Raw genomic sequence first — 19,791 nt, 5'->3', positions numbered from 1 at the left:
AGAAGGCCCTAGGAGGTACACACAGGCAGGCAGGGATGGAGCACTGCTATGCAGGTGCCGCCTACCCGGCCAGACATGGGAGGCAGGGGAAGCTTGCATGCAGCAGTTGCTTCTGTTCCACATTCAGCTGAATGCCACCCCCTACACTCCTTGCTCCACATCTCCGGCCCCGCCCCCCCCCCCCCCACTCCCTGCCGGGGGTACATTGCTCCCCATCTGGCTGCCAGGGGTACACTGATCCAAAGAGTTTGAAAACCCCTGAGCTAGAGGATAGGCTGGCAATTCAGGCTGACCTGAACAGGCTCGCAAGGTGGGCGGATCAAAAACTGATGACATTCAACACGGAGCAATGCAAGGTGCTCCACACCAGGAGAAAAAACTCACATCATACTTATAGGCTCAGCAGGGCTATACTCACTACTAGCACCATGACTCAAATAGACTTGGGGGTCATGATTGACTGCAAGATGAACATGAGCCACCAGTGCGATGCCACAGCTGGCAAAGCAAATAAAACTCTGGCTTGCATCTACCAATACATTGCATGCAAGACCCAAGAAGTCATCCTCTGATTTTACTCAGCCTTGGTGAGGCCGCAGCTGGAGTATGCATCCAGTTCTGGACTCCAGACTTTAGAAAGGATGTGGAGAAGCTTGAGAGAGTCCAGAGGAGAGAGACATGAATGATTAGAGGTCAAGAGAACAGGCCTTATGAGGACAGGCTGAGAGACATGGGATTCTTCAGCCTGGAGAAGCGAAGGCTCAGAGATGACTTGGTGGCAACTTATAAATATATAAGGGGTGTGCACCAGGGCCTCCCCAAGAGAAGGCAAGGTCTAATGGTCACAAACTGCTGGAAGATTGTTTTAGACTGGACATAAGGAAAAACTTCTTTATCGTCTGAGTCTCCAGAGTCTGGAATAGACTCCCCCCAGAAGTGGTGCAAGCACCTACTCTGGATACCTTTAAGAAACGCTTGGATGCTTATTCTGCTGGGGAGATGGACCTGATGATCTCTCAAGGTCTCTTCCAGCCCTAATGTCTATGAAATCTATGAACAAGTTCTCAGAGCTGGCTGGCTTCCAGATGACCATTAACTGGGAAGAAGGAGAAAGTAAAAGCCAGATCTACAAATATTTATTATTGCAACACTGAGTGTTGCAAAACCTAACTTTTGGGTACCTAGGCTCTCTATAAAATGCCTGGGGATAGTTGGATGCCTACAACTGGGATCTCTAAAAGCCAGTTTGTAGCTAAAAAGGAATGTGGAGACAAATGGAGATTAAACTTCAGCTGTGTCAGTGACTTGGACATCTAACTAGAGGCTGAAAGGAGGAGTCTTCACAGCATGAACCCTCTGCTGAATTTAGACACCAATGCCAATCATTTTTTACAAAATATCTCAAGACGACGCACAATCTCCATTCCTTTGCTACAGTTAGAAAATGCATCCAAATGTGATAGGCCAAGGCTTAATTCCCAGCTCTGCCTCTTGACACTTACATGTGTCTCCCTCAGCTGGATTCTCTAGCTATCACATATTCTCAGTGCTGTTAAAGTTGTTCCACTTTGCTTGAAATAATTCAATATTAATTTGTATGCAGGTCTGTGAGAGGCAGTCTAACTGCCCGTAGAATACTCATCTGGGATAGGGGAGACTTCAATTTCAGTCCTTTATCCACTGAATATTTAATTATGCCGTATGATGTGAAGCAGCTTTGACAATAGGGATTGAGAGAGTTCCACCCAAGAATACGTGGCAGCCTGGCAGCTGGACCATTCACTGGGAGAGGAAATGTAGGCTTTACTCTCTCTCTGGCAACAAAAACTGCAACTGGGTCTCCCACATCTCAGATGAGCAGTATAAGTACTGGATTCACAGTTAGAGAGAGATTTTTTGCTTTCTGGGCCCTGCATAGTCTAAGTGGTATGCTTTGAGATAGCCAGAGGAAGACAGTTTTTGAATCCTGACAGAGACAAGGCCTGAATTAGGCACTAAGCTGTTCAAGATTGTCAAAACTTACACACTTTCTTACTCATCCAGTAAGAAATATGTTGGCATTTGGAGAACATCAGGCACCTCCAGTAGCTGACCAGGGATTCTGAGGACCTAAATGTTGGAGTTCAGTTAATCAGGACTCGTAGTAGAGATGATATCTTTTATTAGACCAACAAAGTTTTTGCAAAACAAAATTCTTTAATTGGAAGCTTTTGGGCATAAACACCCTTCATGAGGTATTGGAGAAAAGATTGTAAAAGTTCTCCTGGGTAGAAATATGAACTTTCATTTTATAGAATTTCACAGAAGAGTCAATAGGTGGAAAACTCCTCTGAGCAGTCAGTTTATAGCTGGTATGGAACCTCTCACCTCCTGTGAGGATCTAAAATGATGCAAATTACTTTGAAACAAAGGCAGGAGCAGGATCTCAGGTGGTCACAGTTGCTTCCTGCTTGAGAAAATATGAAGCCTTCATTTTAAACATTGGCTAAAATTCGATATCTTCAGTTCAGTTAGGCATCTGAGGCCATATATAGATCTAGGCCTGGATGAGAAAGCCAAAAAGATGAAAAGAACAGATGTGGGACCAGCAGCCGGAGACAGCTAAGAGATGCAGGCTGGGACAGAGAGCAGGTGGGAAATGTGAGTACTAATTGGGAAGGAAATGTTGACCCTCATGGGTGCTGTGAAAGACTGAGGTAGGCTGACATGATCCCTTTGCAGCAGAAATATGTGGCTCCCATGAGAGAGGTATGGGAAGTGGGAGGAGACCAATGAAAAGCTACACTAGAACTGTACTGAATTCCAAAATACACATTAGCTACACTAGAACTGTACTGAATTCCAAAATGTACATATGTCCTTTCTGCTTTAAAAATCACGACAAAACTTGTCCGCATGTTCTTCGAATAATTCCTACATATCCCTTTTAAGCTAAAATTATTACTTTCTGCCAGGTTCTTTGATAATTTCATACTTACCCTAAAATCCAAACTCCTTGCCATTGCTCGCAAAAACCTGGAATACTAACAAGCTAAGACTCTTATCTTAATACATTAGCTCAAACATGAGTCTTACAAGTCAGGCTGGTCTTCACTCTTTTTCCCTGGAAACTAATTCTTAGTTTGAAAATCACTTTGGAGATAGGTGCAGATGAAAGTGCACTTCTGGTGGCAAGGAAGAACTCCATTACAGGAGGAATGGGTATATGTAGCAGCCCAAAGTTACCAGGCCCTGCTGAGGGAAAGAAGTTTTTTGATTTAAGTAAACTGTGTTAGTTGAAGAAAGAGAAACCAAGTCAATTTTTGGCTATCAGCCAAGGAGAGAGAGGCCTATATCCACAAGGCTGAGAAGGTATCATTGTGTAGCAGTAATATAAGATTAAGTAGCAAGGCTGACTTCAGACTAAAGAATCTGAATTAGAATTACAATGTTAATTGATGTAAGTGACTGACAAGAGGCTGCAGCTCATTCTTTACAGGCCTGAGCAATATTCTTCTCTGATGTAAATGTGACTTAGCAGGCCAATGGCCAGAGAACTGGACTTAAAAAGAAAAATCCACACTGATGAACTAAAGGAGGAAAAAAAATTTTTTTTCAAAGGCTGCTATGATAAAGGAAAGGTGTTCTCTTGCCCACAGTGTCCTGGTTTAACTTGGCAAATCCTTACTTAATTATAAATATCCTTGCAATTCTTCATGTAAAAGATCACTTCTGTCTGCTGGCACTACAACAGTCTATCCTTTCTCGTTGCCTCTTCCCAGCCTCATCAGAGAAGAGATTTGGAGAAGGCTGAAAAGCAGTATTCCTCTGGCATGGATGTACATTCTCTTTGACTCTCATTATTTGCAGTCATATAGGCCCAAAGAGAAACTAAACTGAAATTGTTGAGACCTCTATATGCATAGGGATTATGACTCAGTTTCAGGAAAGACTACAAAAAGAATAAAAGGCACAAGACATTTGTTGGAGCTCTGGTTTACCTTTTGTCAGAGTAAAGAAACAGTGTCCAATAGCACTAAAAGTCTGTGAGTGTATAGGAGTGGCAACAGGAAATACTTTATTCTACACAATACACAAATAACCTGTGGAAATGACTGCCAGCTTTTGATTAAGACTCGAAAGAACCATTCAAACATCTAATTTAATCCAATTACCCTTGTATTAAACACAAGGGATTGGGCTCAGTCAAAAAACAGCAGACCCATTCCTCCTCATCAAGGTTAGTTCTAGCAGTTAATTGCCTCACTAATTAGAATTTGCACCTTATTTTTAATTTGAACTTTTTGTGAGCTGAAGAACTTTTTGTGAGCTGAAGAACTTTTTGTGAGCAAAAGTTTTCTAAAATTTGTTCTTGTTACATTAAAGAGCCATTTAATACCTGGTATTAGAAGGGACATCTACCTTGAAAATCAATCACTTCTCACTTCCCTTTTTGATAAACTGAATAATTTGAGGTCTTTCCATCTAACTGAAATCCATTTTCCTCAGTCACTTGAATCAGCTTTGTGCCTCTTTTCTGAACCTTCCATTTTTAAAAATCAGTTTATTTTAAAGTGACACACCAGAACTGGCTGCGGTTTTCTACTATCAGTCTCACTTGTACTACACCCAAAAGTACAAAATGCCTCCCTATTCATCAGTTTAAATGTCCAGAAATCCCATTAGCACTTTACATGCTCCTACAGCACCCTGGGAGCTAATGTTCAGCTGCTTGTCCACTCCAACACCACTTTTTTTTGGAGTCACTGCTTCCATGGGTGCATTCCCCCATTCTGTAAGCATGGCCTTTATTCCTCATTCCTGCATCCGTGATTTTACATTTGACTGCATTAAATCAAATGTTGTTTGAATAGACCCAGTTTATCAAGTTTTCCGAAACATTCTGTAAAGCTGGGTTGCCATCATTACTTGGCACTCCACCAATCCTTGCATCATCCACAAATCAGGAACTATTTTATAGTTACTTCCAGGTCACTGCTAAAAATGTTGAAAAGAAAAAGTCCCAGTTCCAATCCTTGCAGAATTCCCATTAGATGATGATTCCCTTTAGATGACTATGTTTTCAAAATTATACTTTGAGATCTGTCAGTCAGACAGTTCTTAATCCGTTAAATGTGTACTCTAAAAAACAAACACTAGATAATATCAAATCAGATTTTCAGTTATTTTGCCTGAAAGGACTATCAGGTTACTAGGTTCATCCTACAAATGAATATTCTTTCTGAATATTGGAGCAACATTTCATGCTTCTAGTCTCCTGAACTGTCCCATGTATTCCAAGACTTACTGTATTTACTTGAATATAAGACAACCCTGATTATAAGATGACCACCCCCCAGTAATTAGATTCTATATGTGGAAAAATTATAAATTTGATGCAATTTTCCAAATCTATTGGAGATTTGTCTTGAATTTGTCCCCTTCCCACTGCTACAGCAGTGCAAATAAATCTGGGGGGGTTAGGTAGCCCCTTAGCCCTCTGCCCACCTTCCCCCAACTTCTTCCTCCTGAAGGCCTTCCCCCCCTCTTCTTACTATCAGACTCTGCTCTTCCTGAACACATGGTAATAAGACACACATTTGAAAAAACTGACCTTGGAATAAACATAGCTATAGTTTAGTTTTTTGCATACAGACTTACAGACTTAATTCATCCAGATTTAATTCAACTTACCTTTTTTTGAAACTTTAGTTTTAAAACTTTAGCAAGCTTTAGTACGGTACTCCACAAACACATATTTAAGTAGCACTTTGGTTCCTACTATGTAGAACACAAACTATGCATGACATTAGTCCAAAGCCAAAAGGCTCATGACTTACCATATAGTTAATTAGGCTGGGCCACAGCAGAGTCAGCAGCATTTCAAGTCATGGTGACCCCCCAGTTCAGCATTGCTCAGTATGGGTGTGCACTAGAGATATTTATGCAAAGGATCCATACCCTTTTGGCTAAGGGCAAGAGAGACTAGGGGGCATTTGAGCTCCAAGGCCTCTGGGCTTGCACATAGGATGCTTACCATGGATTTGAAAGTATCTGAAGCCTCAGACTGAAAAGTTGGAAGGTAGAATACTTACCAGTGGTGGTATCACACAGACTTGAGTGACTGAGCTCCACTCAGTTGACAGCATTCGGAACTGATTTGGCTAATTTGGCCTGAGACATGAAGTTATGTTTAAAAATGTTTTTTAAAGATGGTAGGTTCCCATCAGCATCTCAGTCTTTTTGGTTAAGATCAAATATAGTATTTATGGTACCAAGGGGAGGTAGTCAGGGCTGGCACTGGCCCTCTCAGTACCAGCCAGGTATTGTAGTACCTCCAGGCCCATGGAAATTCCCTGTGGAGGGAACACCTGCCCCCCTCGCCTTTTTTTAAGGGCCAAAAAAAGGGGGGGGGGGAGGGGAGGGCATCAGCATGTTTGCCCTACATGGGCCATGTGCTTTATAGTCATGCTCAGTGTTGATTGCATTTATAACTTCATAGCTGGTTTCCATTATTGAGTACATGCTACTTTTAGCAGCAGTTCAAAGACAAACAATGTATTTAATGTGGGGTCCTTATATGCAAATGTAAGACGAAGGGCTCTTTTCCTCGTGGTGATGGAGGGTAAAAACCTCATCTTGTATTTGAGTAAACATGGTATTAATAATTATTAGTGAGAAAAGGTCTGCTCACTGAGTTCTTTTAGGAGTCTGGAGTGCAAGTTACCTAGGACCACTAAATTTAAAAGATATTTCTAATAGATAGAGTCAAACATCTTGTTTATTTATTATGTGAAAAGTATTCTACAAAGATTTCCTTCACAGAGTAACATCAAACCTGAGGGCTTGATAGGAATTTAAGAAGAGATTGCATATTTATAGTTTGTATGAAAAAACACCAGCTTGTAAAGGTACAGGCAAATTTCACAGACTAGTTAGCCTTTTAGCATCAGGGCAGAGCAGTCCCTCAGCTACATGCATGGTAATTCAAGTCTGTCTGCCTCAGAGGCTGGAAGCTTAGCTCTGTAGCCAAATACAGAAGTCTACCTGTTCCACAGTAGGATCTTTACCAACTTTTCCTAAAACACAAAACTAGAAAACTAAATCAGAGCAAGGGTCCATATCAGGCTTCAAGTCCATCTAACACTTTTCCTTTCCAAGCTAAACAAAGTTTCTGCTTTCACTGAAAAATTTACCCTCTGTATGGGGCTTATAAGTAGCCTTTTACTCCAGTACAGCCTATCTTAGCCAGGGTTTTTTTCTATGCCCTGTCTTTTCTGGCCTTGAGCAACATATCTCTACCAGTTGCTTCTAGATCAGTGGTTCCCAACCTTTGACGTGACCTGCTGCTGGGAACGGAGTGCGGTGGCAGCAAGCCCGGAGGGGGGGAGCAGGGGAGCTCCCGGCATGTGGCGTGGCTCGCCTTTTGTGTGCGGAGCCGCTAGTATTGCCCCCACAACCATCATTTGGGACATGATCCGTGGTTGGGAACCACTGCTCTTGACCTTTTCAGGTAGGAGAGCTACCATAGATTTAGCCACTCCAGGAAGGCCAGAATGACAATTTTGTGCCTGGAAATGAAAATAAGTAACCATTTGTGCTGTAGTTCTGACAGGTGGATTTCATTTCGTTTGAAAATGAGCACTGACATAAACAAATAACCAGTAGGAACTTAGCTATTAGATGAAGAAGACCAGCAGTAGTATTATTACTAGTCTTTAATCAAATCAATTAGCCAAAAATTTGGAGTCCTGTAAACTATTCCAGTGAGAACAAGAAATTGGTAGTGGAGTCAGGTACCTTTGATGCCATTGTGTTTGTTTACAAAGGATGCACAAAGTCCTGTTCCTAAACACAGCAGAGGAATAAAAGATGCAGGGTTTTTTGTTTGGTTGTTTGTTTGCTTAGTGCTCCAAAGCTTTTTCATCCAGGAGTTGCCTTGAAAGCCCTCCAACCTACTCTTCAGGGTCAAACACTAGTGCTTGGTCAGTCCTCCCTCCCCATCTCTATCTCCCTACTTTGCAAGCTGAGATTCTTTTATGCTCACATACACATATTCATAGTTTCATAGTTACAGGGTCGGAAGGGACCTAATAGATCTTCTAGCCCGACCCCCCGCCAGGGCGGGAGAACAACCCAAAAACACAAACAAAACCACTCACCCTAAAAACAAAAACGGGACTCAAATGAGTCCAGCCAGGTAAGTATCCAGCCTCTTCTTAAAGATCCCCAGGGTAGGGGCCAGCACCACCTCCCTTGGAAGTTGGTTCCAGCTCCTAGCCGCCCTGACTGTGAAGTAGTTTTTTCGGATGTCCAATCTGTACCTCCTCTCCATCAACTTGTGCCCATTATTCCTTGTTATGCCAGCAGGGGCTAGGGGAAACAGCGTCTCCCCCAAACCCTTCTGGTTCCCCCTAGTGAGTTTATAGACGGTCACCAGGTCCCCCCTCAGCCTTCTCTTGTGGAGGCTGAATAGGTTCAAGTCCCGCAGTCTCTCACTGTAGGGTCTGCCCTGTTGTCCCCGGATCATGCGGGTGGCCCTCCTCTGGACCCTCTCCATGTTGTCCACATCCCTCCTGAAATGGGGCGCACAGAACTGGACACAATACTCCAGCTGCGGCCTGACCAGCGTCGCATAGAGGGGGAGGATCACCTCCCTGGCTCTACTCGAGATGCACCTGTGGATGCACGACAAGGTCCGGTTAGCCCTGCCAACCATGACCTCGCATTGTCGGCCCATGTTCATCTTGGAGTCAATAATGACACCAAGATCCCTTTCCGCCTCCGTGCTCTCAAGTAGGGAGTTCCCCATCGTATAAGTGTGCTGCTGGTTCCTACTACCCAAGTGCAGCACCCTGCACTTGTCCGTATTGAAACGCATCCTGTTCCTGTCTGCCCACCCCTGTAACCTATCCAGATCCTTCTGCAATCTCTCTCTCCCTGCTAGCGTGCTCACCTCCCCCCAAATTTTGGTGTCATCAGCGAATTTAAACAGGTTGCTCTCCACCCCAACATCAAGATCGCTGATGAAGACATTGAACAGCGCAGGGCCCAGGACCGAGCCCTGAGGGACTCCACTACCCACCTCCCCCCAAGTCGAATATGATCCATCCACCACCACCCTCTGAGTGCGACCCTTCAGCCAATCTGCAATCCATCTGACCGTGTAGGCATCTATGCCACAGTCGCCTAGTTTACTAATTAGGATGGGGTGAGAGACGGTGTCAAAGGCCTTGCTGAAGTCCAGAAAGACTACATCCACCGCGACACCTGCATCCATGGCCTTTGTGACCTGATCATAAAAGGCAATCAGGTTGGTCTGACATGATCTCCCCCTAATAAATCCATGCTGATTGCCCCTGAGCATCATCTCGGATGCCGGCCCATCACAAATGTGCTCCTTGATGATCTTCTCAAAGAGCTTCCCCAGGATTGAGGTAAGACTGACGGGCCTATAATTGCCCGGGTCCTCCCTTTTCCCTTTTTTGAAGATGGGGACCACATTAGCTACCTTCCAATCGTCTGGCACCTGGCCCAAGCACCACGATCGCTCGTAGAGCCGTGCCAGGGGCCCTGCAATAACCCCAGCCAGCTCCCTCAGCACCCTGGGGTGGAGAGCATCCGGACCCGCTGACTTGAACGCGTCCAGCCCCTCCAGAAGCTCTCTAACCCGGTCCTCCCCAACCTGAGGTCTGAAGGCGATCCCCTCGCGTCCGGCTTCTATCACAGCAGGGAAGTCCCGGTCCCTGCACAAGAAAACGGAGGTGAAGAATTGGTTAAAGAGGTCCGCTTTATCCTCTGACGCAACCACCAGATTGCCCCGCATATCCTGCAGGGGCCCCACATTACCCGGCGCCTTCTTCATCCTCCCAATATATTTGAAAAAGGACTTTTTGTTATCCTTAATCCTGGACGCTAATCCGAGCTCTATCTCCGCCTTGGCCTTCCTAACAGCCCGCCTGCAGGCCCGAGCAGAGGAGGTATACTCCTCTTTGGAGATTACACCCCCCTTCCACCGGGCGTACGCCACCCTTTTGGCAAGCAGGCATTCCCGGACACCCTTGGTGAGCCAGGGGGGCTTTTGGACACTCCTGCCCGCCTTGCTTCTTGTCGGGATGGACACCCCTTGGGCCCCGAGTATCGTTTCCTTAAGGAACGACCACTCCTCTTGGACGCTGAGTTCCTCTGCCCTCAAGGACCCCAGTTCCTCTCCCACTAATCTCCTCATCTCACTGAAGTTGGCCCTCCTGAAGTCTAGGGCCACCACCTTGCTGCGGGCCCTTGACACTCTACGCTGGATGGTGAATTCCAGCACGCGATGATCACTATTGCCCAGGTGGTCAAGAACCTGGAGGCCTCTTACCAGGTCGTCGCCTGCGGCCAGGACCAGGTCCAGCAGAGCATCTCCTCTGGTGGGACTGTGCACCTCCTGAATCAAGTGGAGGTCCTGCAACTCGGCCAAGAACCTCCTGGAGCGGTCCGTCCCGGCTGACTGCTCCTCCCAGCAGATGTCCGGGTAATTAAAATCGCCCATGACAACTACATCCCTTGCTTTTAGTGTCTCCGCAAGCTGGCCTGAAAATTCCCTGTCCAGCTCCTCCTCCTGATTGGGGGGTCTGTAATAGACCCCCACCGTCAAATCCCTCTCGCCTTGCCCCCCCTGGATCTTGACCCAGAGCACTTCAGCTCGCCCTTCCCCTGACCCCATACTGCTGGCAGAGGATGTGTAGTGCTCCTTGACATAAAGTGCCACCCCCCGCCTTTTCTGCCTTCTCTATCCCGCCTGTACAGCCTATAGCCCCTAATGTTAACTGCCCAGTCATGGGATGAGTCCCACCATGTCTCTGTTAACCCTACGACATCTGGATTTGAACTAGCTATTCTGAGGGTGAGTTCCTCCTGTTTGTTCCCCATGCTACGAGCATTGGTGTACAGGCATTTAAGGCCTTGCAAGACTGTGTGCCCCCCCACCCCCTGATTAGCCAGACCATCAGGACCCCTGTTACTTACCTTTGCACCCCTTGCCCTGATGGCAAGACCCCCATTACTTACCTTTGCACCCCTTGCCCTGATGGCAAGACCCCCATTACTTACCTTTGCACCCCTTGCCCTGATGGCAAGACCCCCATTACTTACCTTTGCACCCCTTGCCCTGATGGCAAGACCCCCATTACTTACCTTTGCACCCCTTGCCCTGATGGCAAGACCCCCATTACTTACCTTTGCACCCCTTGCCCTGATGGCGTCTCCTCGTCTTCCTGCAGCCCCCTCCCCCGGCGAGTCTAGTTTAAAGCTCACTGTACGAGATCAGCCAACCTGGAAGAGAAGATACGCTTGCCATTAGGGGAGAGATGAAGCCCATCCCGCCCCAGCAATCCCCCCTCCCGAAAGCATGGGTCGTTGTCAAGGAACCCAAGGCCTGCCCGGCGGCACCAGCTGCGTAAGCGCTGGTTGACCTCACCAATGCAGGCCCCGTGCCTCTGTCCCCGCCCCCTCACCGGAAGGAGAGAGGAAAAAACCACCTGCGCCCCCGTCTCCTTCAGCCTGGTCCCTATGCATACCTATCCTGAACAATTCTTAACAGACCCTCCTCTACACAGATAAAACCAAGACTGAGTAACAATTTGCTCTGTTTTGGACACAGACAGGTGCCTCCTTTTTTTTCTTTTGAAGAATCTCCGCTCCATTTCAGATCTCTGCTTCTACCAAAGAAATCAAAACAACTGCATGGACTAAGTACCTGCACCCACCAGAGGCAACAAGGTTTAATCAAACTTGCAAAAAGTGAAGCCTCCAGAGCCGCGTACACACATCACAGCATTCCAGCTTGAGGGGCTGCATACATCAAGCAGAATTACCACCCGCAGATCTTTAAGAAAACACTTTCCAGCTGCTGGGTCAAGTCAATGAGCAGAAGCTTATTTTCTTTCATTGGTCCTAAATAATTTGCTGGTTTCTTCAGCATCCAAGCTTTCTTGATCATCAGAAGTCCTCCAGGGTAGAGTCATACCACATGGCTTATTATAAGCAAATCTAGGTAAAGATTATGTTGGCTTTTTCTAGCCAACTCTAATGAAAACCCCTGCATCTGACCAAATCTGTGCCTATGAACTCAGAGGTGTCTTCAGGTCACAAAAACCTTCCTCCTCAGACCTAGTTTGAAGGACTGTGACAATTGAGCCTTTTTTGTAGCTATACTTTTATAGCCACAGTTTGACTCCAGATCATTTTCAGCCCTTCATGGGGGTTTGTGTTAACTATTTGTGGTGTAAAGCACCCATACAGCCTATCACAGTATTAGAATATCACCAGTAGGATCTGCTATCTTGCTGAGGATCAGGAGCTGTGGCAGGTCTCTCTGAAATGAATTTACCCTGGATTATTTTTCACTATAAAACTGGAGGTTATTTTTTACTGGCAGAGGAGCCCTGTTGGTTTTCCTAATTCTGCATGGGGAAAAAAAGAATTGAAGTCTGGGTCACAATGAACTGCATACAGCTGACATTGAAGATGTGATGTATCATTCATGTAAAAGTGCTGTTAAAAGATGCAATACCTACTAAGGTTTTGATCCCACAGGCTTTGAACAACTGATTGCCTTCTTAAATGTAGTTAAAGGCTACAGCTTAAATACATGGGAGGTTGGTGTAGTTCTCCTGACATCTTATTTTGTAGATCATTAGAAAAACTCTGTAAAAGCAAACCACTGAAAGAATTAGTGCAAACAGTAATCCACTCTGTGAATGCACTCGATTGATTTGCAGGCTTGCATTACTACTAAAATTCATATAATATTCCAATCTCATTAGACAGTAAATTACAAAGTTAATGATACAGCAGATGATTAACTTGAACTCCTCCCCCCTCTTTTTTTCCATTGTCAAATTTATGAATTCTGAATCCTCCGGTTCCCTGGGAATAAACTTAATTTGCTGACTGTGTCAAAACCACTGTCCTAATGTACTGTGTAGAGTTACGGCACTGCACAGTTAGTTGTAAGCAATGGTGTCAAAGATAATAAACATAAATGCTCACTCCCTTTGTCAAGTGTTACTGTATTACTACTGCTGCTGTTGGATGGAAAATGTGGAATCCTTAAAGGTCTTAATGTCTCTAAGTGAAATACACGAAAAAGATGTACAAAATAAAGCTGCACAAGCTGGCACTGATTCCAGATGTTTTATTTACTTTAACTTTTTTCTCTGTTATTCTTAGATACCATAGATGCCATACACTAATTCAAACTGCAGATTTTAACCAACACATTTTCCCACAAGCCCGTCCTCCAGAAAATCTTCCCCAGGACCAAAGCAAACCCCACTTATCAATCCCCAGGAAAGCTGTGGGGGAGGAAGCAGATTCATCTTGAAGTTTGTCTTTATTCCTGGCTCTATTGGAACTGAATACATTCCACAGTCAAATTCCACAGTCAAGAGAAGTTCCAGGACATTTTTTTCTCTTCTCATGAAAAGGTCTTCAGAGAGACATGGAGATTAATTGATCTTCACAGAGGTTTTAAGACAAGCCACTTCTTAAAAAAAGATTTCTGTTATCTTTGTACTGACTTACATTCAAATGACAGGTCATGACTAGTCTTTGACACAGCCAAGTTAACTGAGTTCTCATATGAAGAAAATAATGCTATTATTTACTGTTTAATATGTACTCATATCCATCATATGTGGTGAAGCACATGAAGAGGCAGGTGCCACAGAAAGCAGCAACTCTCTCCCCATTTGTTGTAGTGGTTTGATTCAAGATATCTGAAATGTGTGACCTCAGTCCTGCCATGCCAGACCAGTCTAATCTCTGATTTTTACTGCCTATAAGGCCTGCATCCCAAAGCACATCATATAAAATATAATTAAAACAAACATTATAGTGAATAAGTTTTTATAAACAGAAGTAGCATGTTATTGCCAGTTCCTCAGTACCAGAGATGTGGAGGGAGGCATGTAACTAAAAGGTCTTACTGGCAAGTTGCATACTGGGAAAATGTAGCAGATTTGTATCTAATGTACACAATGAGCCAATAAGTTTATATTCAACATTCACCACAGGAGCAAGACAATGATATATCTGATGTGTCAACGAGATAGTCAAAGCAATTCTTGCAGCAACTGACAGCCAATGCAGCTGAAATGGAGCAAAAGTTACAGTATGTAGGATAGAATGACTTTGCAGTACAGTGTGCCATTGAATTTATTACCATTTGGGATCCTGAGATAGTTATAAAGTCAAATCAGCGGAAGGTGACAGTATTCTCCTTGTTTCAGTTCTCAGTCACAGCAAGTCCACACAGACAGTCACATTGGATGCACTCCCATAACCAAGGCATCTCTGTGTTTCTCTGCATAAAATGTTACTGCTCAATGTAATGTGGCAAAAATTTTAAATATAAGCAATGAATATCTTTACTGAAATAAGTGAGAGGGAATCTCTCAGAAAGACTGAAGCACCACTGTACACTAGGAGATTGAAATTTTTCACATAAGTTTTTGTTGTCATCGATGTCAAAAAATGCTCATGCCTGAAAGTGAAACTTCTGCACACATTGTTGATAATGCCAACATTTACCATTCTTTCTATCAGAATATTTTTCATCATGGACATTTTTTATTTACCAAAAACATTGTTTTCAGTTGGAAACCGACGGTTTTGGTATGTGAAAAAGATCAGTTATAGTGTCAGTAAAAATCCCAGCTCTAAATACTACAAAAGCAGGAAGATGGGTCCATTTCATTTCCTGCAAAAAATAGAAACTGCTTAAAATGTGTCATTTTCCCTACTTCTAATTAGTAATAAATTCTGAACTGTTTAACCTGATACTGACATCATGTAAGTGCTTTAAAGTGGATGGACGTTAAGTAGCGGGGCGAGGTTTAAACAGCCGTGCCTGCTTACCAGAGCACAGAGTACAACTCCAAAAGTTTTGGTTGAATCTTGTGCTGTCCAATGGGTGGCCCACAGGCCACATGTGGCCCTGAGAAATTAATCTGTGGCCCCCAAGCTCCCACCTAGCTACTGTCCATGGCAGAACCAGAAACTCGACCCAGATCAGACCCAGTTCTGCCCATCAGCTACACAAACATCCTGCCTCTTTCAAAGAATACTGAAAGGTGTTAGGGATTTCCATACTTGAAGCAGAATAGGTTATGAATGAGATTTTACCTCCTGATAAGACATGCACAAAAGTTGCCCAAAGTAGAACCATTAGAAGAAAATGTTACTAAAATGAAAAGGAGAGAGAAATAACAGCAGCAAGAAGCAGGCCTTGAAAAATAAGGAGGAAACTAAAGAATAAAGGCTTCATGAGACTCTGCACAAGTGATACTTCCATTTTTAGTTCATTTGTCTGAGGTAGACAACACGACAAAAGAGCAGAGCAGTGACTAACAATCAAACCTGTCTCTGTGAACACAAAAAAACTCTACCCCTACATACAGTCTTATTTGTTTGTGATTACCACCCAGTGATTACTGGTAGTTACTCTGTATTTCAAACAGCATGCAATAAGGTGGTATGTGGAAAACATAGATGTAAACAACCAATTCCAGTATGAATTGGTAAAACCCCTAAATCTGTCAAAGTCATGATAAACTGTTGCTGTTTGAGGAGTCCATATGAATAAGGCTAAAGCACACATGGCTGGATGGCATCCAGTTTTAACCACAATAACCTCTTGTAGCCTTCAAAACAAAATAATAGCATTTCTAGTCCTTCATCAGCTTTCTTAGATTCTGAGACAGTTCCTACAGATCACACAAATCAAAGAGCCTTAAAACCTAAGGTTTTCTTTAGCTAAATGTCAGTCTGTAAAACTATAGGTATTTCATTTTTAAGCCTCTCCAAAGTCAGTTCAACCTTATCAGTTATATTGCTAAAAACTTTTTTCAGCTAGTGAATTAGTATCTAATGGAAGTTTTAACCCTCAGACTTGGCAGGCTTCCTAAGTAATAATGAGACTTGAAAGCTCTGAGATTTATTTAAAAGGAGACTACAGAGTTGACTGCTAAGAGTTTCTGTGTACAGGATAATGGAATTAAAAAAACAGTGCAGTTTCTTGTATTTGTTAATTTTATTTTCCAGAAAAAACGTTACCTTCTTTTCTCCAAATGGGGAATTTAATCTCTGTCCTTCCCAGATTAAACTCATATGGTCTTGTTAATAAAGTTAAGATGTATCATGGACAATTTGCAGCTCAGAACAGTGACAGATTTTTTTTAAGGTTTAATATCTCATAACCAATTATGTAAACTGGGGGAAAAATGTTTTTGCTGCTTGTCCATGGGTAGCGGAGATACAGAATTTGACTCCTCAAGAAGAATGTGTGGTTGTTCAACTTTCAGGTCATGGTTTCATTCTTTGCATAGGTAAATTAAAATGAAATGTTGTTGCTGAAAATGTCTAAAGGCATTTCTCTGCATTCTGCTTATCCTGGTTTGACTACTAGGCCAGATTTTTCTCATTTCTATTTTCCTGGGTTTAGCGTGTTTGACTTGCAGTGGGTGTTTTATGTTTGTTTGGTTCTTTAATATAAATTGAATTGTCACTGGCATCAGAAGTCCACTAAGGCAAGTCAGGGCTGAGACTGCAAAACGATTTATCTCCAGCCCAAATAAAATGTGAAAAACTTAATAATAATATCATTGCTGGTACACTGTGAAACTGTCTATGAATATGGTTTTGTGCCAAGTCACCCCTCAAGTCATTGGAAATTTACATTTGGCCTATGCACTTATATCAGCAAAAGTCTTGGAGGGGACTTTGCTGCATGCACATGTATGGACTTGTTTTGATTAAGTTCATTAGTTGCAGTCTATCACTGCAGTGCTACAGGAGAAAGATAACAGAATTTCCAGAAACAAACAATAGATCTTAACAGGCAAGTAGCTTCAGAATCAGTTGGGTGGCTGCTTCCAGTTCCGTTTGTAACCCGGGTGGTACACGGGAGGTACCCCCTCTTCAAATGGAAGCGATGTTAGGCGTGTGGGGAGCAGGCTGTGGGGAGCGTGGCTGTCTAGCTATAGGCCAGCTCACCTCCTTCCCTTTAGAGCAGAGCAGAGCAGAGCAGACTGGGAGTCACAGTGATTCTTAATTATGTACAGGTTAAGTGTTACACATTAATAAATGACTTACAGCCATAAGCTTATATACATGAATATATATATACATATAAATGCTGTTTACAGATATATATTCATCCAAACAAAAATGCTCCAATTAACCTCAAACTCAAGCACAGGCCTATCCTCTGGCCTTCTGATTAGTTTGCAACCCCTGCCCCTCAACAGGGCCCCCTAAGCAGCCAGTGAAGGAGCACTTAATGATAAAACATCAGGCTGATCAACAGATGGATGACAAAAATAACAAGCAGTGATGGGTCAATAGTTAAACATATGCAATAAGGTTACCTCAAATAAACATACATACTTAAAGATAACCATTATATGCCAATGGAAATGCAGGAGACCCTCGCCATTCATAGGGGATACGTTCTTGTATCCCCCGCAAATGGTGACATCTGTGAATAAGGCACTGCCTTCATGAACGCAGTACCCCTGGCAACCGGGGGGGAGGGGGCATGGCTCTGGCCCCATGCCAGCAAGCACAAGGAGCTCCTGTAAGTGTAGAAAGTGTATTTAAAATGTGGGTTCAACATAAATGGATATTTGAAACCACAAATGCTGAACCCATGAATAGTGAGGTGTTCCTGTACCTGACAATGATAGGAAAATATTGTCACAGGGTGCTTACAGCCCGGCCAGCCTCACCCCTGAGCTTATATGTGCCCTGGGCTCTGGCACCTTTAGGAGCAGAAACAGCTTAGCAAAGGAGCCTGGCAGGCTAAACACAGCAACAGAGCTGCAGATTGCCAGAGTAACAGACTAACAAGGTAATTAGCCAGGACCTGCAGGCGGTCAGCTGACTGGAAGGAGTCAGAGCCCAGGGCACATATAAGCTTAGGGGTGAGGCTGGCCAGGGGTCACTTTCTCTTCAGTAACTGCCAAGAGAAGGAGCTCCTGCACGAGAGTGATCCAATGCATCTGGCTGCCTGCTTTGCTACCTCCAAACACAGTAAGACTCTAGGGGCTCACAAGGTGCCCAGAGATAAAAGGGGTTTGTATTCTAAGGGTGGGAGTTGGCCCTCTTAAAGGGGCAGAGTGCTGCCTTTATTATTAATGTTATGTTGCAGCCCAGGGGCTTAGCTTTGTGTTATTGTTTGGACCAGGAAGAAGCTAATAGGGGAGGAGGAGGTCTCATTGGGGGCACATGATTGTGTAGAGCCCTGCGCCAGAAGGGCATGAGCTGCAAGGGGCCAGAGAGCCCTGCGCCAGAAGGGCGTGAGCTGCAAAGGCCAGGGCCCCAGTGAGAAGAGGAGTTTGTGGGCTAGTGCCTCAAAGCTGGGCCCAACACAGTGGTTCTAGGCTAGAAGGCCTAACTATATCCAAGTAGGACAAGGCCCCAACACAGCATAACGGCAATATAATACCCACGAGGCATGGGGCATGGTAAAGGGGTGGTTGGAGCCATGCAGTTGGCCCATAAGGCCTGAGGTGTCTCGTGCAGCACCGTACTTAAGAGAAGTAGGCAAAGGGCCTACAGAAGAGAGCTTGAGTAAGGTTCAGCGAACAAGGATTAAGCAAAGGCTTGTGGGCAGCCTCCTGAGTTATTTTTCCATCAAAGACATGGCAGGAGAGAGAAGAAGGCACCCTCAGGGCAGAGCTTGCATGGTCACAGAGCCACCAGGGGCATCATGGCCACCCCTTGGGGTCTCGCACCACGACAAATATCTAAACATATATAATGAGGTTATATCAAATAGAGCACACCTACATAAAGTAATCAATGGAATAAATACCAATACAGGGTAGCTTATAGTTTCATAGTTTTAGGGTCGGAAGGGACCTAATAGATCTTCTAGCCCGACCCCCCGCCAGGGCGGGAGAACAACAAAAGAACCCTAAACAAAAAACAGGACTCAAATGAGTCCAGCCAGGTAGGTATCCAGCCTCTTCTTAAAGATCCCCAGGGTAGGGGCCAGCACCACCTCCCTTGGAAGTTGGTTCCAGCTCCTAGCCACCCTAACTGTGAAGTAGTTTTTTCAGATGTCCAATCTGTACCTCCTCTCCATCAACTTGTGCCCATTACTCCTTGTTATGCCAGCGGGGGCTAGGGGAAACAGCGTCTCCCCCAAACCCTTCTGGTTCCCCCTAGTGAGTTTATAGACGGTCACCAGGTCCCCCCTCAGCCTTCTCTTGTGGAGGCTGAATAGGTTCAGGTCCCGCAGTCTCTCACTGTAGGGTCTGCCCTGTTGTCCCCGGATCATGCGGGTGGCCCTCCTCTGGACCCTCTCCATGTTGTCCACATCCCTCCTGAAATGGGGCGCACAGAACTGGACACAATACTCCAGCTGTGGCCTGACCAGCGTCGCATAGAGGGGGAGGATCACCTCCCTGGCTCTACTCGAGATGCACCTGTGGATGCACGACAAGGTCCGGTTAGCCCTGCCAACCATGACCTCGCATTGTCGGCCCATGTTCAGCTTGGAGTCAATAATGACACCAAGATCCCTTTCCGCCTCCGTGCTCTCAAGTAGGGAGTTCCCCATCGTATAAGTGTGCTGCTCTTATACTCCTCTTCCAATACAAAATAAAGGTGCAGAATTACAACAGGAATCCCAGCATCATGAAAGAACAGAACGCAACAGTGGCACAGCAGCTGTGCCCAGCAAAAATGACAACCCAAGCAGGGGCCCCATCATCATCATAGGACACCCTTACCCTCACTCAGGTTACTCAGCTGGTGGGG

Source organism: Alligator sinensis, unplaced genomic scaffold, assembly GCF_000455745.1.
Source record: "Alligator sinensis unplaced genomic scaffold, ASM45574v1 scaffold159_1, whole genome shotgun sequence".
Taxonomy (NCBI): domain Eukaryota; kingdom Metazoa; phylum Chordata; order Crocodylia; family Alligatoridae; genus Alligator; species Alligator sinensis.
The sequence above is the reverse complement of the archived record's forward strand: the minus strand, read 5'-3'. Positions refer to the sequence as shown.